The sequence below is a fragment of the Trachymyrmex cornetzi genome, unplaced genomic scaffold (assembly GCF_001594075.2).
Source record: "Trachymyrmex cornetzi isolate Tcor2-1 unplaced genomic scaffold, Tcor1.1 scaffold193, whole genome shotgun sequence".
NCBI lineage: Eukaryota > Metazoa > Arthropoda > Insecta > Hymenoptera > Formicidae > Trachymyrmex > Trachymyrmex cornetzi.
Genome location: NW_017296561.1, coordinates 148,933 through 161,877, shown reverse-complemented (window position 1 = coordinate 161,877; position 12,945 = coordinate 148,933).

Below are 12,945 nucleotides of genomic sequence, written 5' to 3'. Positions count from 1 at the left end.
GCCCCTTCATATCCAACAATTTTTGTTTTAAACATTTTTTTATTTAATCGCGATTTTTCGAGTTATTTGGCTGTCTAAGTTAAAATGGGTCACCCTGTATACTATTCGAAACGTTTCGACTCTTACAGTAGTCCTCTTCAGTCGTTACAAACATTAAATTATAGAAACAAATTAAATTAAAAATAAATTTAAAACTGTCGCTGTCAGTTAAAGAAAGTACCGCATGATGTATAAAGCATGGTGCAATGTTGTCAAAAGGAGTCATGATTTAACTTTAGAATTAATAAAATTAATTCATGAAAATAACTTTAGATTAATAAAATTAGTCATCTATTTTAAGCTTTTATATTACCGTTTATTTTGTCATTGTTTAAAACATAAGAATTTTTTTCGTTTAAATTATAATTTATATTTATATTTATATTTATATTTTTTAAAAAATAATTATTAATTTTATTAAAAAATTTTTATGTTTCAAAAATTTAAGAATACAGCAGTAGTAAATATAGAAATTTCACGAAACTTTGCAATACTCGTTCGGTACTGTGTCATTGAACGATACGTCCATCGAAGCGTTCGCGCGGCCGACCGTTTAGTTGCGCCGCTCCTGACGGTGCAAATTTCATGCCTTGTGGTTAGTTATTTTCAAATGCTCACCGTTTGAAAACTATTGATGCCTTAAGATTTTGCTATTAGTATTTTCGATTTACTTTTTCATGAGGAATATGTACGTGCCGGGTCCTCCGTTAAGTCTGGAACACTCTGTATATTCTTGTGATTTTATCAAGCTTTATTACAAACTTCTCCGTTATAACTCATACACTTTAGCAACTAAAAATATGTATCACACTATATGTATGCATCTTCAACGAGACTTTGTAAAACTTATACGTACATTATTTACGTAGATAATTTGAATAATTATGGCTTTAGGTATATATAATGATTATCATGTTTGATGTGCATGACTTAAAATAAAATTTTAAACAATTTTCACTACACGTAACGGTAAACAATTTTTTATGTATGAATATGTATTAATATGTATAAACATACAGTTTGTAAAGTAAGAGCGTGTACGGCATAAATGGCAGTTATCTCCAAATATCGTCCTAGTTTTTGTGTGAGTCGATAGATGGAACCTTTGTCGTGAATGCTTTGTCACAAAACATTCAGTTGGTCTCGAATTCTTATCTGAGAAACACGGTAACCGCTATGAGTGCCGCATACGCATCGCGCTACGAGGCTGTGTTCCTTTGTTCCCATCCTAAAGGACCAAAAATGTCATATGTAGCGGCTGGTAAATACATGGGAAAGTCAAAATCGTTCGTCGCTAAGTGGGTTCAGCAATATAAGAAGACAAAAAATGTCGATGACTTGCCAGAACGTGGCTCGATAGACAACGTGACGCCGAACATGGAAAAAAAAATTGTGAATTTGTTTAAGCGGAACCCGACCTTAACATTGCGACAAAGAGCAGCAAAATTAAAACAGAAGGGTATAGAAATATCACATACAACTGTTCGAACCCATCTCCTTACGCATAACATCAAATATCGAAGCACAATGAAGAAACCACTGTTAGGCGAAAAACATGTGATGAAAAGACTCGCTTGAGCAAAGGAGAATTTGGACCGAGATTGGAGCAACGTGATTTTTACGGACGAAGCTTCTGTTTGGGGATATATTACCATCCGACGTTCCTGGTCAACCTTGACCAATTGATTAATACAACGGACCGTTAAACACCCTGTAAAAGTTCATCTTTGGGGCCGCTTTTCAAAACAGGGTTTTGGAGCATTACATCTGTTTATATACAATTTAAATGCTCTGAAAATGCTTAAAATTTATGAAAAGTATTTGTTGCCGACTGCTGAATGATGTTTCATAAAAAAAAACGAAGACTGGATCTTACAGGAAGACAACGACCCAAACCACCGGAGCAAGCTTTGCACCGAGTGGAAAGAGCGGTCTGGCATCGTCACACTTGATTGGCCATCGCAATCGCCAGATGCAAATCCCATTGAAAATGTGTGAGCATATCTCAAGCACAAGCTTCGAGGAAAAAGAGTATGCACTTTGAAGCAGCTGACACGACAAATTCGTCTCATTTGGAGGTCTTTACCGAACGAATACGCAGTCAACTTAGTGGAAAGTATGCCTCGGAGATGTCAGGCAATTATCAATGCCGGTGGTGACTGGACTCATTATTAATGGTATAGCATTTTTCTTTTCATGGAGTACAACAAATCTATGTACTTAAAAATCATTAAAAATAAATTTTTCTACACATTAACCTGTACACGTTCTTACTTTACAGACTGTATATAAATATTTATAAATATATAATTATATATGAAATATGTTTATACATGTTCATACATCCCTCTTTCTTTTGTACAATTATATTTAGTGTAATAGAAATAATAACAGTAATGTGAAAACATAAAACATAATTAAAGAAATGATTTTCGCATTGTTCGTTTTAGAAAAAAATAAGTTTGGAAAAATGTAAAATAAATTGCTCATACACAAAATTATGCATATAAAATTATATATAATTATACCTAAGTAATTTTATATATGTATAATTATACCTAAGTAATTTTTTCACATTTTATATAAGATAATAAGTGGCTTAAATTTATAAAAGCAAATTAATAAAGAGCATACAGCCACAGCGCCAGTTAGAATTAGCACAAATTATATTTTATTTTCTATTACGTAAACGTTTCGGTCACCATCTGACCATCCTCAGTACAGTCCATTCATATGCTTTTTTATTACCGTTATGTTGATGACATTATTATGACTCTTCCTAAGGATAAGATTGACTCCACATTGAATTGTTTCAATTCTTACCACGAGAGAATTAAGTTTACTGTTGAACATAGTAATAAGAATGGAATAAACTTTCTTGATGTAAAGTTGCTAATTGAGAATGGAAGATTGATATTTGACATTTATAAGAAGCCCACAGATTCTGGAAGATATCTAAATTTTTATTCAAATCATCCTGTGACGCACAAAAGAGGAGTAATAATAAATCAGTTAGACAGAGTGTTATTTCTTTCTCATCCGAAATTTCATGAAGTAAATATTAGCAATCTAATTAATACTTTGCTGAATAATGGGTATCCGTTACAATTTTTGTTTGCAACAATTAAAAATAGAATAAAATCCATAACTTACAAAAAATCATTTAAATTTATTAATGATCAACGAGTAAATATGAATTCATCTAACATATCGAAAAAATATTTTACTGTTCCGTTTTTTAAAAAAATTTCGGAAAAATTTATACCTATTATAAATAAGTTTAATTTTAATATTGCTTATAGACCTATAAATAGATTAAGTTCCATCATAAAAACGGGCAAAGACATAATTAAAAAAGAAGATCAATCAAATGTTGTATATAAAATAAATTGCCAAGATTGTGAATCTACATATATTGGACAAACAAAACGCAAACTTAGAACTAGAATAAAGGAACACAAAAATGATTACAAAAAACCAATGAATAATTTATCTGTTGTTTCTAGGCATATATTGGAATTTAACCATGCAATGGATTGGGATAATACTAATATTGTTGATTCTGAACAATCATATTACAAAAGAATGATCTCAGAGATGATACACATTAAAAAACAAAAGAATAGTTTGAATAAGCAAAGTGATACGGAACGGTTGCCTGATGTGTACATTCCGATCATCTGCCAATGCCTCTCTCTCACATAATATCGGTTAACTCTTTCTAGATCTCTACTTTCTTTGTCTAACAGAAAAAGATAAATACGACTTGTACTTGTGTAAGCGGTCACAAGTTACTTACCTTTGAAATATGTTCTCAGGAATAACGATGAATTATTTGAAAATTAGAATTCTTATATTTGAAAAATAGTACGGTGGAATCTGATTAATTTGATAGTGGAAGATAATCTGTTAAAAGTTGTTTGTGTAATGCATGTATCTACAAATATGTGGTGAGTTCATTGAAGTGTATAACAGTTATATTAATAATTGAATTTATATGAAGAGACTTAATATAGTTCTAAATAATCTTTTTCAATTTTATGTTTTTGGTTTTGGTTACAACTATTATCTGTATAATTAGCATTTGGCAATCGCATATTTAAAATGGATATTATACAAGTATTAACATATTGACTTTGATGAACAACGATCTATAAAAAATTTTATGCTTGTGTGGACTGGAAGTGGCTTCCTACTTTTGACTGGCGTAATTTTATGTTAAATGAATTATATATTGTCGGCGAATAATGTTTAAAACTGGATAATTGACACTGAATAATTTTTATATATGGGTTTAATTTAAGATGTATGTACTGAGAGAGAGGATGGTCAGATGGTGACCGAAACGTTTACGTAATAGAAAATAAAATATAATTTGTGCTAATTCTAACTGGCGCTGTGGCTGTATGCTCTTTATTAATTTGCTTTTTCACATTTCTCCAAACTTGATTTTTTCTAAAAGAGATAGTGTGAAAATTATCCTTTCAATTATTTTTAATAACAAAAATATCAAGAATATAGAAGGGCATATTAGAGTCAAGTTCGAATATAGATATGTGTAATAAACGTTTAAAGTTTTAACATTCTGATAAATTGATATAAAATATTAATTTAATTTAAAAAGCTTAACGTTACATTGTATTACATTACATGTTTCGGCATCATAATTGTGCCATCATCAGATGTTATAAATTCGCAGAACAAAAACGCAGTGAAAATGTTAGGTGTATTTTGAATAGTCATTATTAATTAAGACTTAAGTCATTAAACGGTATAAAAGACGCATTGAAATATTCTTATAAATATATATATCTTACGTGTATCCGATGTAACAATTATTTTTAATGTTTACACATTACTATTGTTATTTCTATTACACTAAAAAATAATTTTACAAAAGTATAAGAGGGATATATATCATATATGGACATACATCATATATGATGATACATGTTTATGAATATTTATGTATGTTTATACATATTTATACATATTTATGCATCAAAAATTTTTTACCGGTAAGTACCTACAAGTGAATGTATACAAGATTTTCCAGAATCTTTTTACTTCGTTATAAAGCATTTTTATTGAATTATGCCAGGTCTCGTCCGAATGGATATATGTAGTCGTATTTCGATGCGCTATTCCCAGAAAACTTTCAAATAAGAAATTGGAGCCGCCCCGCGTCGCTGTCCTCTGCGCACGCGCCGATGGCGGCCATCATTGTTTTCCCTGTTGCTATTCCCAACAGTCATACCACAGTTATTCTTGTCTTTTTGCGAATCTGGCAGCTTCAACATCGCTGAAATGGGTAAATTTTCGCACAATTCGAGGAAGAGAAGGAGATTATCGTCCAGCAACCGTCTCGCAGTTCTGGAGAAGAAAATGATACAGCTGATTGAGGCGCTGTCATGTGGAAAGGTTAGTGCGTCTCGTTTACCCTTGTTCTACATATCGGCATCTTCTTCCCACATCGAGCATAAGTTACAAGCACCGTGCGTAAGTACGGAATCCATAGACGTTGCTCAAGACTTGAGATGGTCTTAAGCTAGTGCTTGAACCAATCAAAGAGTTGTATTAGCATCTTAAGACATTGCTTGAGATTAATAGCGTTTTCGGCCCGACCGGGTTTGCATCAACCTGGGTTGGATTAATGGCGTTTTGCGCTCTCCTATTGGTAGAGCGTGTGATATCAACCAATAGGAAAGATTAATCCAACCCAGGTTGGTGCAAACCCGATCGGGCCGAAAACGCTATAAGACTGGACTATGGATTCCGGCCTAAGTCGAGGCCCGAAATAAGGTCATGGAAGCACTTTCCATCCGGGGGCGGTCCGTTTTGGACCCCTCTGACGAGGACTCCCTGGCAACACCTGCGCGACAAGAAGGGCCAGAAGATCCGCATACCATAGATGTGTACGCACTCACAGGATCTGCATTTGCGGAATGCAGATGGAAAATCGACACAGTCTTTCCGACTAATCAGAATTCCCCCTCGCTTTTTCGGGGTTAATGGACAGTAAAGAGGTGATACTCCCTGCGTCTCCATTAGTCAAGTCAGGGACAATTCTCAATCCCCCCGCGGTTACAGCGTCAAACGATGAGAATGCGGATGGTTTGACGAGACAGCTTTTCGGCTCCGACTTTATAAATGTCGAAGTGCAGCCTTGGAACGACCATGTTACGGCCAAGTGGCATACCTCTTTTGCAAGGATCTTGAATCCGAACCAAGGGAGACCCTTATGAGGAAATACTCTCCACCGGATATGTTGCCCTTTCTAAAGGCACTCAAGTTAAACCAGCAATATAAGTCGGCATTGAAAAATAACTCTATTATAAAAAGAGATGATTTTCATTGTAGAGACGAGTATCAGGTCGGCATCGACTCGACCGCCTTAGGCGAAACTATTTCAGATTTTCTGAAATCAGTACCCAGCTTTCGCTAAATCCTGAGGCCCGAGCGGCCGTCTCAAAGATCAACGACGCACAGCGGTTGATTTCTTGAAAAAGGTGAACTTTATTCATAAATAATCAGCATAATACATTAGATAAATGAAAGATGATGTCTTTTCAGTTTCAAAGTACGCCGAATTCAAATTTGAGGTTGTTTTGATTGTAAGTCCTGTTCTAAAGATGCTACGGCCCTAAGGGCGCAGTCACATGACTCTACCGGCGTGCGCGGGGGGCTGTGACTTGGTAAAACTGTGTAAATTGAAATATGCCAGTCTCAATTATATTGAAAACAGTTTCTTAAGTTGCTGAATTTATTTTTGAGTATATTTCTAACATAAACTAACAATATATTTACATTTGTATATAAAACTAGTTGGCAAAAATCTATCCATAAACTTAATCATTTGCTTCGCTTTCGCTATCTTCTTCTCTTTCTTCTTCTTTTTGTTCTTCTTCGATAATATCTGCATCCTCCTCTCGGTCTTCTATATTATCGTCTTTCTCTATGAGTAGATTCCACACATCCTGATCCTCTGGATTTTTGCTTTTTTGTGATTTTGGCAAGCTTGAACAGACCATTGTACTCAGTAATGGATCTGAGCTAAGGATTAACCTCCGAAAGAGATCATCATTCGTATTCTCTCTCGAACTTTTCCATGTAAAATGTTCCCTAAAAAACTGGAACTCTTTATTTTTCGACTCAGCAGCCGCCTCATTAATTGTAAGTTGTCCAATTGGTACTATGAAATTCTCAATAACAGAAGCTCCGTGAATAAGTATTTTGTGCACTGTGCAGGGCATATAGTACCAGTCGTACAGCTTAACATACATTTCAGCTGTCTCGAGGCAGTACATATGAAACTTCTGTACGTTAATTTGCTTTGTACTGCTCATTGCTTTCAAAATAACGCTGAAGAGTCTAATTAGATTCTCGTCAATACCCGAAATCGCAGCTGACAATGTAGGGTTTTTAAAAAAACGTCTGGCTGTATTGCCATCATTACTTGTACCGAACCCGGGCTTCGACATATCAATGATGAGTCCCATTTGTTCACGAAATTCCTGTTGTAATGTCTTTTTTCTCATATTAACGATAGGCTTCATTTCTTTCGAGACCCTCCATTTCTTCATATCAAAACGATATGTAGCAATATGTAGCAAGCATTCAAAAAAACGGATGTTTGCATGCAACACTGACAGCCCAAATCTAAATTGTGAGGTCTGCTCAAGTCGATTACATATGGACTGAATTTTGTTCATTTTCGTCGGAAAAGCATTGCAGATATAGCAACGCATCTCGGATGCATCGCCTAAAGCGTTGCATATCTTTCCATCTACCATAGTTAGTAGCATCGAATAATTGATTGGGCCAATTTTTGATGGATATAACTTTAACTTGTTAATTTGTTCCATGATATAAGATTCTTCCTCTTTGGAAATTTTATTCGTTTCGTGCAACTACTGCACCCGTATTGGCCTACAGAAGCGTGTTGACGAAGGTCTCGGGTTTCTCCATATAACTGTGTTAGAGGCATCCACGAGCTGTAGAGGTACCATCGATGTAATGAACACATTTTCATAAGAAATGTTTTCAGACGTTTGTTGTTTGTACTGAGAATAACCACTACTCTTGTCAAAGTCCCAATTGCAGGTCAATATGAGGCCATCTTTCACCTAATAGTGATCGCAGGCTGCTGATGATGCTATCACAGGTTTTCGCCAACAAATCCTTCAATGGTACCTCGCATTTTTTCTCCGTAATAGAGATATTCGGATACAAAGATTTTTTTGCATCAACAATGGAATCATATGCCGGATATAAATCATGTCCATGCTCTCGTACATTACGTCGAAGTGCCAGATATTGTTTCCTCGTAAGATTCTCATTTATAATTAGTGAAAGTGCCCTTAGCGGCGACATGCTGATATTTGTCTTCGACAGTGATGTCTTCCATTATTTAACGATTTGCTTTACTTTGGTCGATGTTATTGCCATTGTCTCCGTTATCAATTTTGCAGCCGCCTCGTTACTCTCTGATCTTAAATTCATGGCTGCTGAAAACGCTAGAACACTTGCTGAATTCGACTCACGGATTTCTTTAGTTTTCCTCCGCTTCACTGCATCTTTGCATTCATCGAACGATTTTTTTGGATGACCGCGTTTTCCTGAAAGACGGAAATTATTTAATAGGGTCAGTTTAAACAAATTAATACAGATGAATACATATCGTACGAAATTTTTTATGAAATTTTTTACAAATAACATAATTTAGATTTAAACGCAATTAAAACTAACAATAAATACACTACTTACTTCTATTAGCTTCTACTGAAATGGAAGTGTTGGGTAAGTAACGAAAAACAATATCGGGAAACGTTAATTCCGCTTTCAACCAAACCGCGAACTTTTTCTCAAACTGCGATGCAGTTTATTGACGTTTTTTCTTCTCCATTTTTGAAAGTAAAGCGAGAAAAAATTGTTTCTTACATATGTATTAAGTGCATCAGCTGCTTTTTCATCATCATTGATATTAAATATTGATTGCAAATGATTAAGAACGCAGTTCTTCTTAAGAACAATTGCTTCGGCATTGTTTTTGCACTCAACTTTCATCATCAAATCGTGCAACATTCGTGTCACTTTAGACTTTCTCATATTTCTAACTTAACTAAACTTAACCTAATCCTAAATAAATTCATAGAATTCATCAAACGCGAACAGCACGCGCGCTGCAGCGGTAATGGCAAAATTAATTAAAGTACATACTGTGCGTACTTCAAGGACGTCTCAAGAGCGGAGTGGCGGATAATGGCGGATGAATGCACAACGGACTATTACTTTTGACTTTACTAAAAATGATCTCACCGGTTTTTTTAAATCTTCTGCTATCTTTCAAATCGCAGTGTACTTTACCGTAGTGTACTTTAAAACAGTACTTAAAACCGGGTGGCACCCAGTTGGACACGGCTCAATTGGACACGAGTCACTCACAGCGCTTGAGACTACAAAGCTCCTAGGCACCTGGTCGCTGTGATTGGTGGTGTCCAATCGAGCCGTGATCAATCGGGATCATCCCCTTAACCGTAGTGTATTTTATAGTACATATTATAGTACACTTTTTTTATTTGTAAAAGATCATTTTACATCTTTATAATGCTGTAGTTTTTACTAGAAGTGTTTTCTAGATTTAAAATTCATTACTAGACAATTATATTAAAAAATACTACATATTTTTTCTTAACTTTGACAACTCACTGTACTATTATGCTTCAAGTTATGCTACTCGTTAATATCTCCAAAGGTAATGGACATATAGGATATTATTATTATTAAGTTTCAACTTCTTATGTAAAAGTCAAAAGTTTGAATAAAGTTCACCTTTTTCAAGAAATCGGCCGCTGTGCGACGGGGCGATGATCTTAGCTAACCTGTTCTACCGACTGTCCCTGTCGAGGAGAGCGCAGATCAAGCCAGCTCTCTCTTAGCAAAGAATACGGCCGATGCTATCCCAGCGTATGACCTTTTTGGTGTATCCTTTGGGAGGGAAATGAAGAAGGCTACAACTTTGGAAAAGGCTTCCAAGGATATCGTCAAAGCTGCACTGGTAATTTCCAAGAAGGTGCAACAACCGATTAAGCAGACGTCGCAGATTACCCGTGCCAAACCGGGAAACGCCCACGCCCCTGTATCCAAAGCGAGGTTGGCAACGAGGAAAGCAGGGGCGCCGAGCAACAGCCGCCGATCACCATGCCGGCACAGTTCGCGCTCAAGGAGGCGATAAATACCAGTCAGGTAAATGTAGCCGATAAATTATTGTCTTTCCTCCCCCAGTGGAAACGAATCACGTCAGATTCAAGAATTTTAGAGGCCGTCACGAGATATAGACTCCCCTTCACTAGCCATCGACTTCAGGAGATGGGACCATTAGTTCGCCTATCTGAATCTGAAGAGAATATTTGTTCCTTACAGATTTTGAGGTTATGCGCTGAAGGGGCAATTGTACCTGTAGCAGAGTGCGAGGGGCAATTCCTTTCCTCATTCTTAGTCATTGAAAAATCTTCTGGAGGCTGGAGATTCATCCTAAATTTAAAGGGTTTCAATAATTTTATTAGAGCTCCTCACTTTAAAATGGAGGACTGGAAGACGGTCGTCCGCTTCCTCTCCTTGGGAGACTTCCTAGTCTCAATCGACCTCGACGACTCATATTTGCTAATCCTGATCCATGAGAACGACAGAAGATTTCTTCGTTTCAAATTTTAGGGCCGCCTCTATCAATTCCGGGTTCTGCTATTCGGATTGTCTTCCGCTCCGTACATCTTTACAAAGATTTTAAAGCCTGTATTATCTTCGCTTAGGGATAAAGGTTATCTATCGGTAGCTTATTTAGATGATTTCCTCCTAATCGAAAACTTACGGAGAGCGTGCTTGGAAAATGTCGCTGTGACCTTAAGTCTTTTATTTTCATTAGGATTTCTGGTCAACAGAAGCAAATGTGTACTCAATCCGACGAAATCCTGCCGCTTCCTAGGCTTTGTCTTTAATACGATCTCACATCGTCGATTCCTTAGGACAAAAGGGATAGACTTCTCCAAAAAACACTTACGATGCTGCGAACATGGGTTTGCAAGATCCGGCTCTTCCCAAGTTACATCGGTTCCCTGATTTCAATCTGTCCTGCTGTACAATATGGTATTCTGCATATTAAGATTTTAGAGAGGGAAGCTTTTAGCCCTTTCAGCTGCGGACGAGGATTTCAATTCTCAGATGACTTTACCATTCTTCATTAGAGAGGATCTTCTTTGGTGAAAAGAAGTTTTAGCCAACCCTGCCCAGGCTAACGCCATTAGATCAGGCCGTTTCGTTCTGAGATTTTCACGGATGCATCCTTAACAGGATGAGGCACGGTCTGCGGCGAAACACGAATCCACGGTTTTTGGTCGAGCAAAGACAAACAGAATCGTATCAATTTTTTAGAATTTCTAGCGGTATTTCATGCTTTAAGATCTTTTACAGCCCACATGAGAGGGTGTGATACTTTGTTAAGAGTAGACAACTCTACAGCTCTTTCTTACATCAACCGCATGGGCTCAATTAAGTTCCCACGTCTATCAAGTCTTACCCGGAGGATCTGGGAATGGTGTGCGACGCGGGACCTTTTTATTTATGCCGCATACATCTCTTCAGCTCAAAACGTGGAGGCAGATGCCGAATCTCGAGTGATCTCGGAGGAAACCGAATGGGTCTTGGAACAAACGTATTTTGACCTATATTGAGTATAATTGAGTCTCAATTTGGCCGATTCGATATCGACTTGTTCGCCTCAGCAATTAACGCTGAATTAGATATATTAGATGTATGCAGTCCTAGATTTGTCTCCTGGCTCCCAGATCTTCTAGCCTACGCGGTTGACGCATTCTTGTTAGATTGGAGCATCTTTTATTTTTACGCGGTCCCCCCCTTTGCGCTAATCACTAGAGTTCTCCGGAAAATTATCACAGACAAAGCAGAGGGAATACTAGTTGTCCCCTGGTGGCCGGCACAGCCATGGTTCCCCTTATTTAATCGCCTTATCAGTAGCCAGCCAATCTACTTTTGAACAGGATGCTAATATGCTGTCATCCCCTTTCAGAGAGATTCCGGCATGGAGCAAAATTTCCCTAATAGTAGCGAAGTTATCCGCCAGGCCTTCTCATTGAGGGGTACTTGGCCTTGGCGTTAGACGCGACTCTTGCATCCCTATCGGATCATACAATCGCACAGTATACCAAACCTCTCAGATTATGGTAGACCTTCTGTAACAAAAACCAGATATGCTGCTTTTTTCCACCTGTATCAGCAGTGCTCGAATTTCTATCTTCCAAATACGGGCTCGTATTCATCTCTAAACACGTATCGCGCGGCCATCTCCCTTCTCTCTGCAAACTAGGTGGAATCATACCCACTCGTTAAATGATTTTTTAAGGGAATAAGTTGTCTGAAATCCCAGCGCCCGCGCTACGATTTTATTCGGAACCCTTCCCCGATGATTTGGTACCTGTCATCTCTATACCCGCATGAGGACCGATGTTCGACCTTATCTCCAGAAAGCTTGCAACTCTGTTAGCACTCACGACTGCGCAGAGATTATAAACCCTAGCGGTTATTCAACTCTCTCAAATTTCGATATCGGATACGCTTGTTATTAAGATTCCAACAAGACTCAAAACATCTGGAATCAGAAGATCCTACCCCTTCTTATTTTTAAACAGTTCCTGGAGAATCCGGAATTTTGTATGTTTTCTCTAATTGAATTTTATATTAATTTCACGCGAGACTTTCGTCATGCAGACTGCGACACACTTTTTATTTCACCTTGCCTCTCCCACAAACTGATCTCTTCCCAAACATTAGGTCGTTGGGTCAAAATAGTATTAGCCTCAGCAGGGATAGATACTTCAATATTTTCGGCCCATT